Source organism: Trematomus bernacchii, unplaced genomic scaffold (assembly GCF_902827165.1).
Source record: "Trematomus bernacchii unplaced genomic scaffold, fTreBer1.1, whole genome shotgun sequence".
In the NCBI taxonomy this organism is placed as follows: domain Eukaryota; kingdom Metazoa; phylum Chordata; class Actinopteri; order Perciformes; family Nototheniidae; genus Trematomus; species Trematomus bernacchii.
Genome location: NW_022987713.1, coordinates 29,510 through 38,629, shown reverse-complemented (window position 1 = coordinate 38,629; position 9,120 = coordinate 29,510). Strand labels below are relative to the sequence as shown.

General features: G+C 39.6%; 1 long non-coding RNA gene across 1 annotated transcript; it reads left to right on the top strand.

Annotated features, from left to right (window-relative positions):
* The first annotated feature begins 2,999 nt into the window (after positions 1-2,999).
* LOC117491195 lies at positions 3,000-8,456 on the top strand. Its single transcript, XR_004556749.1, has 3 exons — positions 3,000-3,060; positions 7,879-7,941; positions 8,418-8,456. It is a non-coding gene; the product is annotated as an uncharacterized LOC117491195 (long non-coding RNA).
* The last annotated feature ends 664 nt before the right edge of the window (positions 8,457-9,120 follow it).

Genomic DNA, 9,120 nt, shown 5'->3' with positions numbered 1-9,120 from the left:
AAATAGCTCTCGAACACCCCCTAAAATTGCCCTTTTCTCTTGTCCCAGCTTCTTGGTGACCAACTTGCATGTCAACTATAACATTTAAAATAGGGTTTTTATTTACTTTTTTGGTATTATTCTATTGATATATGTGTCTTGTAATGGTAAAATCAATTTGTTAAATCATAAACACATTTTAAATAACAGTAATTTTGCACAGAAGGTGTGTCCCTCAACATGCGCGCAACCCTGTTACCGAAACCTTTTTAGCTTGGCAGAGGAAGTGAAAAAACTGTTTGTCGCATGACACAGTGGAAAGGACATCAGCAAGCCATGTGCTACTACCATGGGTAGACCAAAACTAAGTCCTCTCTTTTATTTGTAATATATTTCCAATCTTGTCACTCTTGAAGGAGTGTGGCACTCATACAAACGCAACCCTGTTACTCAAATTATGAGACAAAAACAAATTAATTTCAAATGTATCTTTCTTTTGTTAAATATCTAAGTGTGTCCATTCCTTGACAATAGCATTACATTGTGCAGCTAGCATTAATTCCTGAGGTAAAAGCTAAAATTAGCATTGATTTTCAACCCTGTTACTTGCAACCCTGTTACTATAATTAGAGTAACAGGGTTAATTCTTCATTGGAAAATATACATTTGATGCCTTAGCTGGGCAAATAACTTTTTTTTATGGTTTATTATCTGTTTTTCCTAAATACATAACAAAAAATAATAAAATGAAAGGTTCATTTTTCAAAAATGTTGGTGTCTAAATTGCCCTCCAATTCTGGAATGACCCTTTTATCATTCATCAAAGATAGCAAAAAACATGCATTATGTACTATGGAGGGGACTCTGACAGAGGATTACTCACAAAGTACACAGTAAAGCACTTCCTTTTATTTCTGGTAGCAGTCAACTAGTACCGAGTCCAACAGTATCAGTTTTATTCAGAACGTATGGTAAAAAATATTTGTATCACTCATTGAATATAGCAGGAAAGAAAATGAAGAGCAGCTCTCCTTAGTTACAATGTTGTCTATTTTAGACAAAGGCTTATTATATTTACAGCCCTAAGAACATTCATTTTCTGGGCTCAATATGTGTCTTGGCTGTTTTCGTTGTGATCGCTAAATTCAGATGCTGGATCGCTAGAAACACCGCTGTCATCAGGCTGGCAAGAGCTGTTCCATGCTCTGCTCAACCTCCCGCCTTCCCAATGGACTCAGTAGTGCCCCCTGCTGCCGTGGAGCATGTGTGAGTGAGCATGTGTGAGTGTGTATGAGCACAACCACGGCGGAATATTACTGCCAAAAGTCACGTGACTTTTGGCAGTAATATTCCGCCGTGAGAAGAAAAAGTTTTGTAGTTGTAAAAACAAGTTTTGTAGTTGTAAAACAAAGTGTTGTAGTTGTAAAACAAATTTGTGTACTTGTAAAAAAAAGTTTTGTAGTTGTAAAACAAAGTGTTGTAGTTGTAAAACAAATTTGTGCACTTGTAAAAAAAAGTTGTGTACTTGTAAAACCTAAGCTGAATTTGTCTCTGAAACATGATTTATTAGAAAAATGTTATGTGTTTATTTGATAGATACGTTTTATCTTTGCAAAACTAAATTCATTAGTTTGTAGATGGTGTTTTGTATTTGCAAACCACATTGTGTTTGTTAGTGAATCATAAGGCATTTGTAAAACCTGTTTAGTTTGTTTGTGGAGTTATGGCAGGAAAATTAGCTCCATAGGAATCACCATCGCATCGTTCAGAGATATACTGCGCAAAATACAGATAGCAGGAGACAGAGGACAGCCATAGTCAGAGCTATCTGGATCAGTCTTATGCGACAATGGAAACTGAACTAAAGAGAACATTTGAAACTTTAGCAGTCTGCGTGATCTGCCTGTAGGGAGGGGCGGGCCGGCCCTGCGAGTAAAGTAACGAGTAAAGTAACGAGTAAAGTAACGAGTTACTTTATGTAGAGAGTAACAAAGTAGTGCAATATATTACTTTTTAAAAAAGTAATATGTAATTTGTAATATATTACTTTTTTTTAGTAACGACCCCATCTCTGGCTTCAAGGACATTTTTATGGACATTGCCTCATGATTCAAGCTGTTTCCACAGCAAGGAAGACGCCTTCAAGGACTGTGGGAAATGGGGATTATTGTGGGGAATGTGTTGCCATTAATGTTTCATGCTTTCCTTTTATAACAGAGTATTCCTACACTCTGGTACTTCTACTTTTACTCAAGTACAAGATCTGAGTTCTTCTACGTTTACTACAATATCTGAGTAGGCCTACTTCTACTTTTACTCAAGTACAAGGTCTGAGTATTTCTACTTTTACTCAATCTGTACTTCTCGCTCCTGTGTATTCCTCTTCAGGACAGAAAAGGCACATATGGATGTTTGTGATTAAATGCAGAAACTGATGTAACACCGACCTCTAGTGGTCAAGGTGATTACAAGTACATTTACTCAAGTACTGCAACTCAAAAACATTTAAATATAATGTATCTTTTTATCTGTACGTTAATCTGTCTAGATCGGACAAGGTTTCTATACTGACTGCAAACAGTCTGCATTTGAACATGCAATGGCTCCCTGGTGCCAGTAACAAAAAACGCCATTCATATTCTGGGAAAAATACAGTAATATATGCAATACATGCAGCAGGGTTATTAATCCAGAAACAAATATATATATATATATATATATATACTATATATATAATAGGGAACAATTTAATGTGATGTTAACACTAGAGTACTTAAATACCTACACACTTTAACTTAAGTGAGGTTTTAAAGACAGCATGTTTACTTGTACTGGTTTATTTTCACACTGTTTTAATATATTTATTTCAATAACTTTGTTGAGCTTGTTTTTAGCTTTATTTGTATCTCACTGAACATATGTGAACTTGTTCAGCTGATGAGGCTGGTTATGAAACAGAGAAGGGGGGGCTGCAGACAGGGAGGGAGGGAAGTTGAAAGTGAAAGTATGAAGTCAGACTTGTCAGACTTGTCAGAGTGCCAAACGCCATTTTACAGCTCTACGGAGCAGGAGGACAACAGGGTGAGTGTTAACACCAGGCTCTGCTTTCTAACACATTATTTACTCTGTTTTACTGGATGTCAGAACAACAGCGTCCTAGAGTCCAATGAGACTTCTACAAGTGTTGTAAACTTGTTTTATTTCCTGTTTTCTGATTCATCAAAGCAACATAACATGTGACAGCCCAGCGCAGTCAAAATGGAGAGCGGCCTGTCTGAAGTCTGACTGATTTGATGTATTTTAACCAAGTTTATTATTATGATGGTTTAGATCAGGGGTGTCAAACTCACAGCCCGCCACTTCATTTTATGTGGCCCACAAGAGCTTGCAAATAATATAATACGTTTATTATAAGGTTACGTGCTGCTTTACAGGAGCACGTTTCCCATAAACTACATGTCCCACAATGCATCTCATTTTGTGAGATGCGCACTGAAGAGACTTGCAATTACTTGTAATTATGTGCCCTAGACTTCTGCTTTCAGACGTAGTTAATTATGAAGTTATTACCCTATCTGATAATAATCTAATGCAGAGGAAATATTGTAAAATAATACATTATTTTATATATATTATATCATGGGCGTAGGAAGCATCCTGAATGTGGGGGGGACATTTTTAACGGGGGATGAAAAAAAAAATAGATTTCCTGTATTCTGGTGCATTTTAACAGGTGGTTTGATACTTTTATGTGGCTATACTAGCATGAGGAAAATGATGGGTACATTTTGTAATTTAATCCAGTAGTAAAGAAAGGAAACATATTTGGTTATTAATTCAGAGCTGTCTTTGAATTAATAAAAAGCAGTTTAAATGCCCATTTTTTGTACATTTATATACAACAATAAATATTTGTGAGTGCATTGAGAGATATTGTTGTGTAGAGTCATTTATATATAAATCGCAAAATACATTTGTGAATCCTTCTGTGAGCATTTATTAATATTGAGACTGATCTGACTCCATACGGATGTTAAGTTCACCTAGGAATGGTAGCATTGACTTAAATGTTCAAATAAATGTTGCTCTTCTGTCTATATTGGTGATATGATGCCCCTTGACTGAAATGTTTCCTGTTCAATATCCCCACTGATTTCCTTAAAATCCTGGGATGAGAGTCCACATCCCAATTTACTCTCAACTGTCATTTCCCTTTCATCACTCACCTCAGCAATGGACCTCTCCTGTCCCTGTATTCTGCCTCTGACTCACTCTCAAGTGCCTAGATGTCAAGAGAGGTGGTGAAGTGATAATTATTTATTGAGCAGTATACTCTTTCACATTGAATCATAACAAGTCATACTGAATGTAAATACAACTGACTCTAAAGTAAGACGAAACTCCTCTCCAGAAGTGAGACGCCGCCATCACTGTTAACTGATTAACTGCTACCAGCTGATGACTTATACCCCTTTCACACCAACGGTGTTTCAGGGCCGGTTCGGTGCTGGTGCTTGAAAAGCACCGGGTTTTCCTGTTCACACCGCAGCGGAGCAGCCTCTAAGCTCCGGAATCCGGTTCGTTTCGAGCACCAAAAAGTTGTCCGTCTAGAAGCAAGAACAGCATACGTCACGCTTACGTCGGAGGGGGGCGAGATTAACCTGAGCTAACACTTAAGGCGAGTACGGCAAATAAAAGTTGTAACAAGCAGTAGTGCTGAGCAAAGTGACTAGAACGCAACCACACACTTGTAAAAAAAAACACACTTTATAAAGTCAGGCAACACTAACCAGGCTTCGTGTGATTCTGTTTATTTGTACCTTACTTTGACCATCCGTTCGCTGTTATTGATCATTGTGGAGAGCAGGCAGACGTTTTGTTTGTTATTATAGCAGCTATCGGATGGAATCAATACATGGGCTGCACAGGTTGTCATGTCCGACTATCACAAGTAGAATCATAATGAAAAATACGTCGGTAAAAAGTGCCTGTAGAAAACTGCTTAGTCAGTTTAGCTTCGGTTGCTATGCTAACATCACCCATGTTATACCAGAGAAACTTTCATAACAGCGTTGTGATGCCAAACAGCGTCAATTCAGACTGACACCAAACAGCGTCAATTCAGACTGACACACATTCACTTAAGGGGAACTGGGGATATGTATCAGCTGCTTGTGTGACAGTCAGACAGTGAATACTTTAGAGCCGTGTGAGCTAACCCGGAGCTAACGGGAGAATACACTCCCGTTGAAGAGCAGCCAGCACTGCAGCGGTCGGTAAATGCCGCTGAAACACATTAATAAACAATGAACCACGGCACTCTGGAGAAAAGTATAAGGTTGGAGAAGTCGTTATTTAATTTAATCTGGCTTCGTATGATTAAAAGCAACGCAGTCCCCGGCCCGTTGTTGTTGTGAGGTGAGCTCCGGCGTTGGGGAGAAACTCAGCGACGTAAACTGTGACGTCATGACGCAGCAGCGGCAGCACCAGTCGGGCTCTGAGCGGTGTGAAAAGAGCTGGCGCTAAACCGAAGAACCGGTTCTGAACCAGAAAAGCTCTAGCACGGAGCTTGAACCGGAGTTGCGTTGGTGTGAAAGGGGCATTACTTTCCTCTTCTTTGAAAAAAATGTTCTTATGTCCATGTTGTCTGGGGGAGAAAACATATCAAACCAAGAAATTGTCAGCTTTGATTTTCGCTGTATTAACCATTTCCTGAACATTTGGTGTGTGTGCCTTACCTCCGCTACCGGCATCGCTTCATACAACAGATCTGAGCTGTCCAACTATGACAACACTCCGTGAACATGCGCGCGCTATGTGAGAATCTGCCTTGGTACAAAGTAGCAGTGAAAACATGGTACGGAGTTTCATTGATTTGGGCATTCTCTCAATAAGCAAGTGGAATGGATTTCATTTGATAGTGAAGCACTGACACAGCGCTCTACAAAGTGCGGCGAGTGGATAGACCGATTCACGGACTTTCCGCATAGTAAAAGTGGGGGGGTCTAAACTAATCATTTGAAAAAGTGGGGGGGACTTGTCCCACCCTCATATAATGGCTGCGACGCCCATGTATTATATATATATGTATCTATGTATATTTATATAGTCTTTAAGTTAACACCCTTTGAGTGCAACCATCATTCTAATGTGGCCCGCGATGAAATTGAGTTTGACACCCCTGGTGTGTGTGTGTGTGTGTGTGTGTGTGTGTGTGTGTGTGTGTGTGTGTGTGTGTGTGTGTGTGTGTGTGTGTGTGTGTGTGTGTGTGTGTGTGTGTGTGTGTGTGTGTGTGTGTGTGTGTGTGTGTGTGTGTGTGTGTGTGTGTGTGTGTGTGTGTGTGTGTGTGACAGGTATGCTTACAAATCTGGAACAGGTGCTAGTTAAACATTTAATATAAAAGAAAATAATAACCAACCAAAAAGATTATGTAAATAAAATAAATATAAAAAGGAGGTGTTTAGAGCAGGGGTTCCCAACCTTTATTGTGCCGAGGACCGGCAGATACATTAAAAAAAAATCGCGGACCGGTTGTCAATTTGAACTGATTTAAATAGTTACTCACCACCAGCAGGTAGCAACAGAGGCTAATTGTATGTAACAGCCTGAACAAATACTAGAACAATATGCATCCAAAACATATTAACAAAGTTTAAAAAAGAACCGGTGTTGTTTTTTTGTTTTTCGGAAAACCAAAAAACCACGTTTTTCAGTTTTTAAACCAAAACGGGAAAACAGATAAATCAACGTTTTGGTTTTGTTTGTATGATTTACGGATAATCCAGTGAATGCTGGGAAAACGAGGAGAAGGCGCATTATGAAGGAGGTGTGTGTGTGTGTGTGTGTGTGTGTGTGTGTGTGTGTGTGTGTGTGTGTGTGTGTGTGTGTGTGTGTGTGTGTGTGTGTGTGTGTGTGTGTGTGTGTGTGTGTGTGTGTGTGTGTGTGTGTGTGTGTGTGTGTGTGTGTGTGTGTGTGTGTGTGTGTGTGTGTGTGTGTGTGTGTGTGTGTGTGTGTGTGTGTGTGTGTGTGTGTGTGTGTGTGTGTGTGTGTCATAATTTCTGACATTATTAATACAAACGCTTTAATCTTAGAGCAGCTTTTTTACTCCTTAATATAAAGTTAGATAGTTTAGTCCAGAGGTTCTCAACCTAAGGGTCGGCCCCCTCCAAAGGTCACCAGGAAAATCTCAGGGGTGGAAAGAAGCAAATGATTTCTAAAACATAAATCTGTTCTCCCTTTCTAGACATGTCTCCAACATTGTATTTGTAATGAAATAATGATCATTTGTTATTTAGATGAAACCATGTGTTCGATAAATGTAGTCAGTAATAAGTGCAATTTTTCCCTCTGAGATGTATTGGATTAAACAAAAACAACATACAGTACTTGAGGAAATATACTTAGTTACAGTCGGCCACTGGTAATATTAAAGCATTTAATGAAGTGAAGCTTTAGAGAAATGTTCATTAAAGGTAGGGTAGGTAAGTTTGAGAAACCAGCTCGAGATCGCTAGAATTTGGAAATACACAACCGGAGAAAATCTGCCACTTCCTTACAGAGCCCCTCCTCCAACACACACGAACGCGCACATGACCAATGAGGGCACGAGATAAGTTTGAGCACAGATGGAAGGCTGACAGGCAGGTAGGCCATCCAGTTATTTTAGCCGGGCCGGCTCAGATGATTGGTCGTGCTTTTTACAGTATTACGGCTTCCACAGATGATATTTTTTAATGGATTTTTTGTCAAAGCACTTTCATTGCTATCGGGATGTTAAGAGCATTCCATGGAATACAACAAAAAGTGTATCTCGAGCCGGTTTCTCAAACTTACCTACCCTACCTTTAACTGAGAACATATTGTGTGTATTTACCACGTGTTGTTCCTGTGTGTTTCCAGCAGGGGGAGACACCTCCTAATGAACACGTGGTGATCAGAGATCTGACCCTAACATAACAGCAGGTAACAGACCGACATTATATTAAATTACATTACATTAAATAATATGATGATACACAGCATGTGTGTGTGTTGATCTGTGGCTAACAGGAGTAAACAAGTGTTTTTACATTTTTACACTTGTGATTTTGTGAGAGTGGCTTCAGCTAAAATGTCATTAAAATATTCATATAAAATCAGCACCAAAAAGGTGTGTCCTACTCATGGTTTTTAAATAAAACTGCTGAATTTTCTAAACAATCTTCATTATTGTTTCACTAAAAAGGTTTGTTCTAGTTTTCCAGTGTAATACTATCTGCTCAATTGGCCACATTAAAAATATTTATATAAAATATATGAAGCTCTTAATTTCAGTAATAAAAAGGTGTGTGTGTGTGTGTGTGTGTGTGTGTGTGTGGTGTGTGTGTGTGTGTGTGTGTGTGTGTGTGTGTGTGTGTGTGTGTGTGTGTGTGTGTGTGTGTGTGTGTGTGTGTCTGCAGTGTTACTGGTTTATCTCTCAGACTGGAGAAGATGAGTGGTTTTAAAGATGAGGAAGAGGACACATCTTCAGTCTCCAGCTGTCTGTCTCTGAAGAGTGACTGGTCTAAAGATAATCCTCCAGCCTTCAGTAATGAACCTGGACCCTCAGACACAAAGTAAGAGTTTCTGCTGTAACCTGACCTGAAGAGGATCCAGTTTTTATGTTATCTGATAATCTAACCTGTTCTTTAATGATCGCAGTAAAGAAACTTATGGCGCATTTCCACTACACGGTCGGCCTCGGCCACACTCGGTACGGCTCGGTACGGCTTGGCCACGTTGGGCCTTAACAGGGCCGACTCACTTCATGCTGCGCTTCCATTACAGTTTAGGAACTGGGGTAGTTACTATAGTAACGCAGTGTAGGCGGAGCCGTGACGTCATCTTCAATGAGAAATCCAGAAACACAACACAGCCGTTAGCTGTGAGCACTCAGAGCTCACAGCTCCTTATATATGTTCAGAAACTCGACAAAAGTTAAACAAGTACACACCACAGACTGCCTGTGTCATGGTGAATACAGTCGCTGCTGTATTTATGTCTGTATAGGCCGTTGTTGTGAGTGTGGACGGTCGGGGCATATACTGCGTTAGCTTAGCCAATCTCCATCTAGAAAAACACGAATTTTAAAAGGTTTTTCGCCTGCCGTCTGTCTGCAGACTT